We start from the raw sequence: 13,194 nt of genomic DNA, 5'->3' as shown, positions 1-13,194 counted from the left end.
AGTCGTGGCTGTAACCATTCCAGGAGATGGTGTCTCCCAGGGCCCTGGCATGTCACGCGCTGCAACTGGCACATACTGGGGGGCATTGCAGGTCCTGCCTAGGGCACCCACTGTTTCCTTAATGTGGAAACCAGGGCACACAAGGAAGAGAGAAGTCATTGGGGTATGCAGAGGTTTCATCCTGACGAGTTCTCTGTCCATACCCTAGCCACTCGCGTCTCTCACCCCACTGGTTTTGCAGCGCTGGGCACACCCTTACTGGTCCCATTTGACACTGCCACTCCAAAGGCTCCCTACCTTCCCACGCTTCAGTGAACACTGCCGGCTGCCTTGAGGAAGGGTCTGTGTGTCGGGAAGCACAGATTAATGACCAGGTTGCTGGACAGGAAGAGGAATATGTGGCCACGCACTATGATAGTCCGGCTAACGATCCAGTCAGGTATCCGCTTTTAATACAAGCTCCTTGTGTTAAAAGGGGCAGGGCCAAGCAAATTGCTCAGCTGTGCCCATATCGTCTAGATGTGCTTAGAGGCAAAATGAAACTGCCTCACAACTTGTACCCAGGCTGGGCTTTCTCAGCTGCCCAACTCAGATACAGAATAAATACTTCACTGCTGTTGCAGCACATCCTACTTCAACACACAGTCCCCGAGTCCCCATAGGTCCTGGTCCTTCCAGGCAATGTATGGGATCTGTGTAAGAAGGGTACCCTCAGAACGAGCCAAGTGCCTGCATAAACCCATGAGAGGTGAAATAAAGAGGACATGTAAAATTTGTGCTTAGGTTTCTACTCTAATCCAGTAAAGCTGGCAATAGACAGGCACCTACCTCTGGCTAAGAGGGCAACCTGCTTGAAAACCCGAGCCATGAATCTTCTCTTCCCTACTCTCCAGTCAAGTTGTGACCTGGGACACCTGCTTGGGTCATTGATCTTGGGCTGTGTGTAAAAAAAGCCCCCAAACCCATACACTGTACAGGAATAGAAAGAACAACAATTACCATGTGGGAAAAAGAGTTCAATTTATCCTCTCTCTCCTTGATTTAGAGCAGATATTTAAATGTATTTGTCCTGCCTGCTGGCCATCCAGTCATGGGAAGAGATACTTCACCTAATCCCAAATAGAAACATTAAATTTGTTCATGTGAGTAGAACAGGAACCCACAGTTTAATCAGACACATTTTCAACAACCTACTCTATGGCAAGGAAGGAAAAAGAAATGCAGTCTAAAAGGCACTGACTGTTTCTCCCACAGGGAATATATTCTTGTTAACCTTGAATATTCACATACACATAAATTAGGATCTGGATGCTTTGCAGCTGAGAATCCATCCTGCGGAGAGACAGGTCTGTGCTGAAAGAGCAAGAGAGGCAATATAGAAGGTTGAATGCTATTGTTTAAAATAACTACCTCTATTTCCAATGCTGGGAACTTTGTAATCTCTCACTCTCCTGGAATAACTTTGACTTTCTTAGAGATGATGAGATATTAATTTTTCTCTTGTAGAGCAGAGAAAGCAAGCAAGCTAAATGAAAGTCCCTTTGGTATTAACTTAAGCAAAATCTATATTTGGTATTGTATATTCTGCATTGTTAGCTTGAACTTCAGTCCCTCAGAAATCCCTTGTTTTATTAAAACCTGATTTAGTTTCAATAACTCCATACTGTAGACATTCAAAATATAAACACAGTGATGCTCTGAGGAACTGTGGGAAGGGGTGGGTGGAAGCAGTCAACTTTTGTATGGTAGATTTTAATCAGTTTTTCTGTTGGATTTATTTCAATCCAAGCTTTATAGAAATGTAATTATTATTATCATGACAAGTTCAAGCACATTATTACCATTACTTCTTCTGTTCTACTGTAAGCCCTAAAGCCTAGCAGCTGGGTTTTTGAGTTTCAAAAAAGTCGGGAGAAACATTACAAATAACCTTACTCCTAGGAATTAATGAAGCTTTTTCTGACAGATGTGGAAAGAAGCTAGAAAATTTTGATAGAAATACAGGTATTGAGAACACCAAAGTATTCAAGTATTACTGCATGAAATCCAAGTAAACACTCTTAAAAGATACACACCATCATACTAAAAGCTTTTGGACAAAAGTTCTTTCTTTAATATTTTCCATTAAATTCTGTGTGTAATTGTTGTTGCTGTGAAGAAGAAAAAAAAAAATGTACTCAGGTATCAAATATAGCCCTTTATTTTTCTCAAAGCAAAAATGTGTGATGAGCAAGTGACATTTATAGGCTACAAGGACAGGTCTAGACGGTACCATGCAGTGGGATCAACTTATTACCTCTCCTGTTTTACCATCCTACTGTAGATGCACTGCATGGAACCAAACCTGCCTTTCAGCACCCAGCTGTGAGCTCTAAGTTATGCAGCTCCATTTCTGCTTTGGATATTCCCCACTGGTTTTCCCATCATCCCCATGACCTCAGCATATTCCTCTCATCCTGCTTGGAGGAGTCTTATGGCATTACTATGTGATTGTCTCATGGCTAGGCTGAACCAAGTCTATTGATGAGTTCTTACATGCATATGGGGTCTAACAGAAGAGTTACACAAAAGATGTAAATGATAGGAAAGCCTCCAAATGCATAAATTATCAATGAAAATATTATCTGTATAGGGTGAATCTGAGCTACATAAACACACAGAGGTAGAAGGGAAAGAGACTGTGAATGGCTAGGCAGAACCAAAACCATCAGCCCCAACAGTCTTTCCTACCTATGTTTTTCTAACAGTACTTTATTGGAGAACTCTTAAGACTTCTTATTGGATGCTATAGGAAACCAATAATGTCTAGACATTCAAAAAGGGATTCAGTACATCTATTTAGATAGGATAAATTCTAAAATGTACCGTATGGTAGTTAAAACACCTAATGTAGGAAGTCTGAGACTTGGGAAGATATATGGAAGGAGGGACCCTTTCGTGCAGTCCTTAGCATTCTCATTTTTCCCAATCATCTACCCTTGGCCATGTACAGGCATGACACAGGCTATAGCACTAGATGGCCTCAGATGGCTAGGACTTAGTATAAGAATTCTTACTCTAGTCAAAAGCAGATCTGTGTAAAGGAGAGAAGTAGTAGAAAAACAAGAATGCTAATAAGGAATGTACAAAAGGGCAGAGTAGGATGAAGGAGGTAATTGCAATATATATAGCACAAGTCTGTGAGAGAAAACACATTTTTGGGTGCTGACTACAGTTATCATTGCACATGTCTCTTGCTGAACATTATCAGTTACACACCTACAGGAATACGTGCACTATTTCTGCTGCTAGTCAGGGCATAAGCCACTGTCAGGACCCTCAAGTGATATACCAATATGTGGTGGTAAAATTGTCCACACAGAAAACTTGCTGTGTTTACAGTTAGAAGCAGGAAAAAGTCACCACTGGATATTGTCTAGAGATGCAATTAAATATTACATTGGCATCAGGGACAGAAGTGAGTTTCAGACTGGAGTTGGTGTTTACTGAAAAAAAAAAAAAAAGCTATTGCAATGCCATCTATGATCAGCCCCTAACTCAGTATATGTCTGCTACGGGCAAGGTAGAAGCACACATGAACTACTTAATCCAGTTTCCCAGTCAACACATAGAGACAAATGTCTGGGATCAGCTGAAACTTATACATCATCAGGTATTGGCATTACTAAAAATACCTTTAGCTTGATAAGCATCTTCATCTGTGATACATCTAGCAGATACACTCCTGCTTCTGCCAGTGACCAGCCCGCAGTGCTTCTGAGCAAGGTGACCCTCACTTTTCTGCCATATCTTGCCTCTTCTGCGCTCCACACATACAACCGCTCCTTGTCTTCCCCCGAGTCAGCTGTACGATCTCTTTGTGACCCTTAGAGATATCAGATATCTTGCCCTGTAGCATTAGATTTGATTATCTTTTTCATTAACTTAGCTCAGATTGCCACAAATGTTATTACTGCTTATGAACTAGCCTTTTGAAATCTAACAGTACAGTGGGTAATACAATTACATCCCATAGCAACGAAAGCACGAGACAACAACGCGCAATGCAATAGAGTAATTCTTTCCATTTGTCCTCAGTATACCGCACTTCAGTTGCAAGCTCCCTGTATTTATATATTACAGGGCAGAAGAAATAACCTAGCAATAGACAACATGATTCATTAATATCTTTCTAAACAGAATAACCCATTTATTAGGATCTGTGGTACCAGATAAACCATTACTCATGCTCAATCGGACAATACCAGTCCTAAAAATTTTTCTGATTTGAGAAAATAACTTAAATTTTAACCCAGAGACTAATTTACCCTCAGATTCATACCAGAAGGAGCAATTTGCTACTGCTGTACCAATGTTACCACCATGAACATGTAGGACTGCATTTACCCATGGCAGGAGTCTGGTAGATGTTAACAGTGCTACTCATTGAAGTAAAGCTGCATGGGTGAGTTTTCAGGAACTCACTAAAACTTTTAGCTTTCTAAACAGACATCCTGAAAACATCACCGAACTTACATGAAAAATCACCAAGGGTCTGCAGATAACACAGACCTTGAAAGTTATTTGCCCGAACTATGGGGATACATAAAGACAAAATATTATTTTTCCATAATCACTTTTAGGCATAGACTCATAATAGGCTATGTTAAAATCTGTTTTATTCTGTGAATTACCTTTGATACAAGCCCATGGGGAAAAGTAAGAAAAAAATAAAAGGCCATTTCTGAATAGCCACATGGTAGGTGGGAGAGCACAGCCTAATAGAGGATGTTATAACCTCTTCAGAGAAGAGGTCTTTAGGGAAGAGGAAGGAGGGGTAGCAGTGGCCCCCTCCCAATAGCCAGCAAGTTGAGAGTAGCCTCTTCCAGGTAAAATATCACAGCAAATTAATTCTCTGCATGTCGGGCCAAAGAGGGGATGGCAAGGGCAAAAGGCAGAGACAGAAATTCAAAAGGCAGATTCTGTATGTCCACATGGCCCAAGGTGTGGGGCCGAAGTATGTGTATAAGTAGACCTGAACCAGCTCCATTATCAGAGCTACATAGTTATCATGGTGCCAAAGGCATGGGTACCAGCTTACCCATGACCCTAGGCAAGTACTCAAGCAGCTCTCCGTGCCAGCACCCCTGCAGCTGCAGCTCTCCAGCCTTCATCCCCAAGTACACAGAGCCTATATGTGCTCTGCCTGGGCTTCTGATTGCAGCACAGGCATCATGTCTGATCTCTCTTTCCCATCAGTTTGCAGTGCAGGAGAATGAGTGTTTACAGTGAATTTATAGCAGTGCCCCATATGATAAGACTTTTCAAATCATGATGTGAAGTCAGGTAACAGCAGTAGAGAAATGGTAACTGGATATCCTTTGTAGTTGATTTAAGAAGCATTGCTATTGTCTTTTTGATGCAAAGAAGAAATACAGAGGAAAAAAAAGAATTAAAAAATAAAACAAAAGGTTAAAAAAAAGAAAAATCTAAAACCCCACTTTTCAGAGGTGGATTTTTATTTCCAATTGCTAATACATTGTTTTGTGTGTGCTTACAGAGAGGGAAATTGTCTTTCATTCCATACTGTTATGACAGGACAGCTGAACAGCAGCATGCAGCATTTAAAATCAGCATTTCAAAGCCTCAGCTATTCCTGGAATAGCTATTCCTATTACTTCACTTCTTATTTGCACCAAATCAAAACACGGCTAGCTTATTTGAAGAGTTTCTTAGCTGATTACATCTGAGCCTCTGAAAACTTCATCTAGGAAAACAGTTTCTAGCTATGAATGTGAAGGAAGCCTTGAATTCCTATGTAATCATAAGCAGCAATGTTCAAAGCGTATGGTTTTGGGGGGGGGGGGGGTTGTGGGTTTTTTTTCCTTCTCCTTCTTTACATGCTTTGAATGAATTTCAACTTCCAGCCTCCTGAGGGAATCCATCACAAGGCTGAAGCCCTGTCCTTACCACCAAGGGCATCCACAGCCTCCTCTCTTCCATGGGGTGGGTCTGCCCATCCCTAGCTCCAATCGCCCTCCAGCGTGTCTCCTTCACAGGGGCTACCTTGCTCTCTACAGTATTGCTTGGACAGTGGATTGGCCATACAGGCTCCTTGCCCAGCCTAACAGCGAGCACCTCCCCTTCTTTGCTCTCCCTAAACAGCCTTTGCAGCCCCTGGAAATGCCTCCAAGCAAAACCCTTCCTCCCTTCTGATCAGTAGCATCAGTGGCCAGGCATTAATTGTCACCGTGACTCTGGTTTGGCTGCATCAAGGATGATGCTGTTCCAGTATTTCCCTCTTCCTTGCTCCAACATTTGTTGCTTGCAAAGGGAAGCTGGGAAGTGAAATTGCCATGCTTATGCACACAGAGTCCAGATCAGCATATACGCTGACCCAGCTCTCAGGTAAACCACAGAGGCATCAGACACTGTGGGAGACATTTTTAGAGTGTCTGATAATGTGAAATGTCTTGGTGTCCAGTGAGGGTGGGATAGGTGGATGGTCAGGTCGGCATGCTCCACAGGGGCCCTGAGGCTGGAAAGCCACATGCCAAGTGACCCAGGATTACAGATCTCCCTCCCATGTCAAGTCACCCTTTTAAAGAGCAATCCCAAGCACACACAGAATTTAAAGGACCACCACAGCAAATCTGACAAAGATATTTTCATCCTTTTCCCTAAAGCCAGAAAGGAAAACATTTCCTCCCCCCCCCCAAATCACTGACCTAAGACTTCAGGAGATACAGATCTCTTGCCCAACTCTACTGTTACTTTTACCCTGTGTGTAAATATTTATTTCATAACCTGTCACATCAGCTAATCAGCAAATCGCTCCTCTCAGGTTGCAGTCCCCCACTTGACAGGTTGCCAAGGGGTGATTAACATTTACCATCTTCCCTCCTAGAGAAAGAAGTTGCAGCTTTCCCTGGCTGGTCTGCAAAAAGGCAGCATTTCTTACAATCACACTTAGTTCAAAATCCCAACACTGTTCAAACAATTCACTTTACTCAGCTAACACTTCCTTACAGACAGTCACTCCCTGAAATGAAACTGGGTATCAGTGGACTGACTGAAAAACACAATTATGTGGCACAATTAAACTGTTCGAGGTTTGCCACTCTACCAGCCAGTGGACTTTACATGTGGTTTCTCCAGTGGGCTTAGACCTGATTTAAGCATACAGAGCTTGGAAATGGGCTCGGCTTGAAGTTTTTCCTTAGGATTTGGGGGATCTAAATTCTTTTAAAAGCTCAGACTAATTACATAGGCAAAATCCACTCTGCATCCCGCTGTGAAATTCTTCCCTTTGTTGTCTCATTAAAACAATATAAAAGCTCAGGCCATGACAGCCATTTGAAAAGATGCATTTTCTGACTGAAAAAATATTGTCTCATTTCTTCTAAAATAGGAACATGGTCCTTGACACCAGAGGAAAAGTTCACAAAGGGAAATAATGATCAGTGTTATCTGAAAGATCTGGAGGATCTCACGTTGCCCCACCACAGATATATTATGTCTGTAGCCACTGGTACGAGGAAGAGGAAGCTCAGACTCCACACAGGTTATTTTACTTAAAAATTTATGAATGGGTATTTCTAAAAAAATATGATGCGCACCACAACTGAGTAAACTCAGAGATCCAGGCATTCTGCCAGCATCCTTGCCCTCACCTTGCCATGTCGCCGATATAGTGACAGAACAGGCTGCTGCCCTCCCTGATGCTCCCAGATTATCTTCCAGCAACAACAGCCTCCCTGTTTACTGCACATTAAGTTCAGTTTGGGAATGCTCTGCATGTATGGCTGACGCTCTTTTAAAGATCGCCAAGGTGCTGCCCCAAGACCAAGTGCCTTCCCACCATTGATCAATCATATCTTACCTTGCAATCAGTGCACTGCAGTCCATTAGAGTTAATCAATGCGGAGCATCTTCTGTGTCCAAAAAGATAAGTAAGCTTATTTTTCAATATTGACTGCAACTGTTTGCTTTTCAGCGTGATTTCACTCCAAAACTAAAAAAATAATTAGGACCTACATACTGCTTTCTCTGTGCTACGGATTTCCCCTGCCCCTGCTAACCGTGAGGTAGTCTGTCATCGTGTAACATGCTTTGCCATCAGGTACACACACACACAGAGGATCCTGCTTTAGTGGTTTGCTGGGGGATTTTTTGTAGCTTAAGAACCCAATTGCTCATTTTAGTCAGGTTCTTCTCAGTAAATGAAAAAGTAGCAAAGCTTTATCTATGAAACCAGGCAGGGGCCCTGTCCTAGCCCTGTTGTTAATTGAGGTGACCCCTGAATAGCTTTACCTCACACCCAGTGTCAGCTGCCTTTGAGGTTGTGCTGACAGCAAAAATAAAGATGGTATGTGACCAGCACCTGGTTATTTCCCCTTCCTCAGCCGATGCCTTATTATACAAGGCTCTGAGGGATGTGGCTGTACAACTAACAGTCTGTGAAAGCATATTTCCCCAGTGGTTCCTTCTGAGCAGCACAAAAGTGTCAGATGAGGACAGAAGCTGGCATTATGCTACTGGCATGACTGAATCACAACAAGAGCTCTGATATTAACCATTTTACTGTCTAAACATATTGTACGGCACTGTCCTGTCTGGCTTCTGCCCGGCACTATTCCTATTAGACGTTCAGGGAGCTAGTTCTCCAGCAAAACTGAGCCTTCAAACAGACACCAGATTGAAAGATCCAAGCAACGGTCCAGCTGTTCCAGCATCCTGGCAACAGTGGCACAAAATGCCTCAGATGATGCTAAATCCTCATCTCCTTCAAAACCAGGTCCTTTTGTGGCAATGTTTCCTGCAGATAACTGTGATCTCTGAAAATATGTCAGTCTTCCCTTCAGAAGGTAAAGGCTTGAATTACCATGACCCTTTCGTTGATGAGCTTCTTGTGCTAGTAGGTGGCATGAGAAAAGGTTTCTTCTCCACACTGTTCATTACACTTGTACCAAATCCTCCTGGGGATACACTGACAACATGCTGACACAAGCTGACAACAGCAGTCATAGCCCCAGGGAAGGCAGTAAGTTTAGGCCTCCCAGAGACAAGCTTCTCTTCCCCAGTGTCATCTTCTGAGAGCTGCTTGGCAGCAAGCAGCTCTGCTCATTTACTGCCTGCTCATCTGCTCCATCCCCCCATGCTATCCTGCTTCTCCATCTTCCTCTTGCTTCAATCCCCCGCTACTCCCCTCTCCTTTTATTCTCTGCTATCCAACTCCATAACACATTTTCCTTTTCAGCTTCCATCACACATCCAAATACAGCACTCTAACAGCACAAATATTGCCTTCCCTTCCAATTAGGACATAAGAGTCAATGAAATCCTAACCTGAGCTGTGTGGGTACTAGCAGAGGAGCTCACCTTCAGCAGTCACCACTCATATCATGGATGCCCTCCAGGAAGCACTGCAGGCTCCCCAGAGCTGCATCGTCTGGCGGGAGACCTCCTCTGAGCAAAAGAAGGAAGACAGCACTAATGAAATGCCTCTCCTGTCATCAGTCCCCCATTAAACCCATCCCATAACTTGATAGGGTAAATTAACAGTGACATTTGGGGTGAGATGAGGCAAACTTAAGACAAATTCTCTTGTCGCTGTTAATTTGGGGACCTCTATTGGTTTCAGGAGGGATTATTCTAACATTCTGCCAATAAATCTGACAAGAAATGTGTCACACACTCCTTTTTCCAGTCCCCCAGTTTACAATTATATTGGTCTCATTATTTCCATAGTATTATTGCTTAGTGTATTGCACTACCTCCAGGCACAGCAAGATTAAAGGTAGTAAGAATCTTAACCTTACATTTCATTGCCCTTGTCAGTTCAAGTTAGCTACACAATATCATTATGTTTTTATATAATACAGAAAAACAAGTTGTTCTTTTCTTATTCCTTTTAACTAAATCCATTCCTTTTCTAGGCAGCAGATAGTAAAATTAATGTCTGTTCTCATACTATTTTATGATCTTGAACATCAAATATTCCCTGGTTGCTGAATCAATCAGGATTCATTGACTCCTATTAACAGTTAACAGGGCACTGTGTTGTTCAAGCAGACATTCATAGTAAGGCTTTAACTCTGTGAAATCATGCTAGATAGCCAGGAAGTCATTAAAGTTACATGCAAGATCTGGTTTGCAGGAACTAAGAAACATGAATGCACTTATTTTCTTCAATGCATTGATGTGGAATACCAGCCAAAGTCCCCATAGCATAACTTTAAAATATGATGTCCTAGCTTCATCACTTTCATATAATCCCTTTTATTATTTGGTTGTTTCAGGTAGATAGAAAGACAGACAATCTCTCTGATCATCCTCTGACACAAGACAGGAGGATATTCCGGGTCTATAAGTTTTCCAAGAACATTTTTAGGAAATACAATTCTCTATAAGTGGAACATTCCCATTGGCAGTTTAAACAGATTGTATAAGTGATAATAGGGACGTCTTCATTTACAGTTATATGCACAGTTGCACATACAGTTATACAGCCTACCATGAAAAGCCCTGAACAACCTCACTGGATACTTTAAAAACAAAACCCAACTCTGTACAGAAGCCTATACAACTGTCATTGAAATGTGACACTAATATAGGACATTTTATGGACATTTTATGTTCTTCTACTCATAAAGTTTAAGAAGCAAATTAATCTCACTTGTGAGGGCAGCGTCACCAGCTCCAGTGGTAGCAGTATAAAGCAAATAAGGTTAGGATCCCAGCACACACTGTGCTTCTCAGAATATGCGTTTCAGAAATAATTGCTCTCTTGAAAGAGTTAAGAGTCTCTGCCCCTTTCTAAATGCAGCACAGCAAAAACATTGCTCACTCTCTCACTAACAAGTATGGTTCAGTAATTGTAAAGTCATTTTAAATTCTAATTCAAAGTAATTTGATTTGCAGGAAATGGCAGTTAATTATTCATGCAAATGCCTCTGTTAGATGTGGCTGGACTAATGCACACTCCACGCAGTAGGCAAGAGCACACACTTCCACGTACCTCAGACAGTCTGTGATATCTTTCACAATACCGAGTAAAACAATTCTTTTTTTCTGCGAATCACTACCCACCAAAAGTAATTTCCCTGTGGAAGTTTAAATTAGAGGTGTAGTTCAACGTAGGGAATAACTGTACTCCAGCCGGTTTTAACTACTCGTTACAGACTTGCAGCCAGCGTGCACCCCTGTGACAGCCGAGGCCTGCTGGCCTGCGTTTCACAAGGCCTCGACCTTCCTGCCACCCCAGTTTCACCTCCAGACCACGAAGATCATCCTTCTGATCACCGACATGTCCGAAGGTACGGGTTTACGGTCCTAAGCAGGGCCCAAAAGTTCACATGCAAGGGGTCAAATCAGACAAAAATCACCCTGTTTGAAAAGCACTGCGTAAGGCAATGTTTTGTCAAGGGAAACTGGCGCCTTTTCCTCTTCGGTGAGGAGAGGCCGACCCTCCTGCGTTCAGCCAGGGCTTTCCAGCTCCCTCCCCGCAACACATTCCCTGCACGTTAGCCCTCGCTCCATCACACAAGGTTAGCGATGCTTCACTGGTGCTGTATGTACACTCTCCCACCTATTTTTGGCTCCACTACGGCACCAGTTCCAGTAGTAAATAAGGTCCTCACTCTTTGCAGTGTTTTTATCTAACCCTGTAGGCTAGGAAAATACCACTACGCCCACAGCACATGCAGGGCGAGAGAGGCAGAGAGAGTCTTCAGTAGGGACTGAACACCTCCCCTCCCACGTGAGCACCCAGCCTACATTCCCTGTCTACGCTTTAAGAAAAAAGATGCTGCACAATGTGCCTGTAAAGCCCTTCCCTCCAAGCACACAGTTTTTTACTTGAGAATGGTGTGATGTGTCCCCACAGACTGGCCAGAGAAGGGGCCAGGACACCGGCAGGGCGCTGAGCTCCTGGAGACCATCTCTTCAGCTTCAGGATGCATTGCAACATTCAGCTATGGGTGCAAGTGACACCAATTTTTAGAAAAGCACCAGAAGAGATACAGGAAAGGCAGCATGACCTTTGAACCAGGACAATTAGTGGAAGATGTGATAAAGACTAAAATTAGTGGGCATCTAGAGAAGTACAATCTACTTGGGATGATCACACCAGGAAGAGTTAGTATGGCTTTTGTAATTAGAAGGTCTGCCTTGCTCTCCCTGGAGAACTGCAAAGGGATCAACAAACCTGTGGATAAGGGTGATGTGGTTGACACAGACTGCCTTGATTTTCAAAAATGTCTGCCAAAGGGTTAGAAGAAACCAAGCATCTATGGAAGGTTCTGGCACAGTTGGGAAATACAGTAGCAGCATTTTCTCAATGAAGAGTAAGCAACAGTTCAAGAGGGGTCTGTGCTGGGACCTGTGCTGTTCAGTGTATTTGCAGGCAGTTTAGAAAAGGGTGAAGTGAGAAAGCTTACCAAGAATACAAAGTTATTCAGGGTAGTAAGAACTAGCACCAACCGTGAAGAATTGCAGAGGAATCATATGCGACTGAGCAAGAAAATCCCTCAGAAGGTTTACAGCAGAACTGGCAAATGTTCAGGGAAAGGCAGGACAGAAGATCAAAGGTAGAGAAAGCTGCTGTACATGGAACAAATCAGTGAGGCAGGACACAGCAGTCTGTGAAAGAGTTGACTTTTCAGTATACAAAAAAGCCTGCAGAACTGTGACTGAGTGTCAGGAGGGTGGGTAAAGACTGGTTGTCCGCTTTTCTAACCATACAAGCACTAGAGGGGCACCAACTGAAGCTTGTAGGAGCCAAGTTCAAAACAACAAAAAGAAGGGCAGCAGGAATGCCTCGACAAAGGGCACTGCAGATGATACAAGTTTCTGTGGCTTCAAGGGAAGGCTGGACATATTCTCACAGAGGGGAACTGCCCAGGGACCACATCTAGCCATAAAGTCTCTGTGCTCAAAAAGGTAAAGGCTGGGAGAGCATCGAGTATTATGTATACTTGTCTTGCTCAGACTTTTCCGTAGGTCTTCACCTATGGATGCTGTTAGAAACAGCACTCTGGGCTAGGTGAACCTTGGGTCAGGCTCTGCATCACCAATGTTATCTTCTAAAAGCACTAAAATCTCTCCTAGAATGAGCTTTCTATATCTTTATGGATTAACTCACCTCTGGGGTTCTGTGTTAAATCTGCCATTTTCCTTAGCTCCTTCCCCAAACATTTTATAATTCTGTCTGAA

This window comes from Aquila chrysaetos, chromosome 8 (assembly GCF_900496995.4).
Source record: "Aquila chrysaetos chrysaetos chromosome 8, bAquChr1.4, whole genome shotgun sequence".
Classification (NCBI taxonomy): Eukaryota; Metazoa; Chordata; class Aves; order Accipitriformes; family Accipitridae; genus Aquila; species Aquila chrysaetos.
This window is presented reverse-complemented; position numbering follows the sequence as displayed.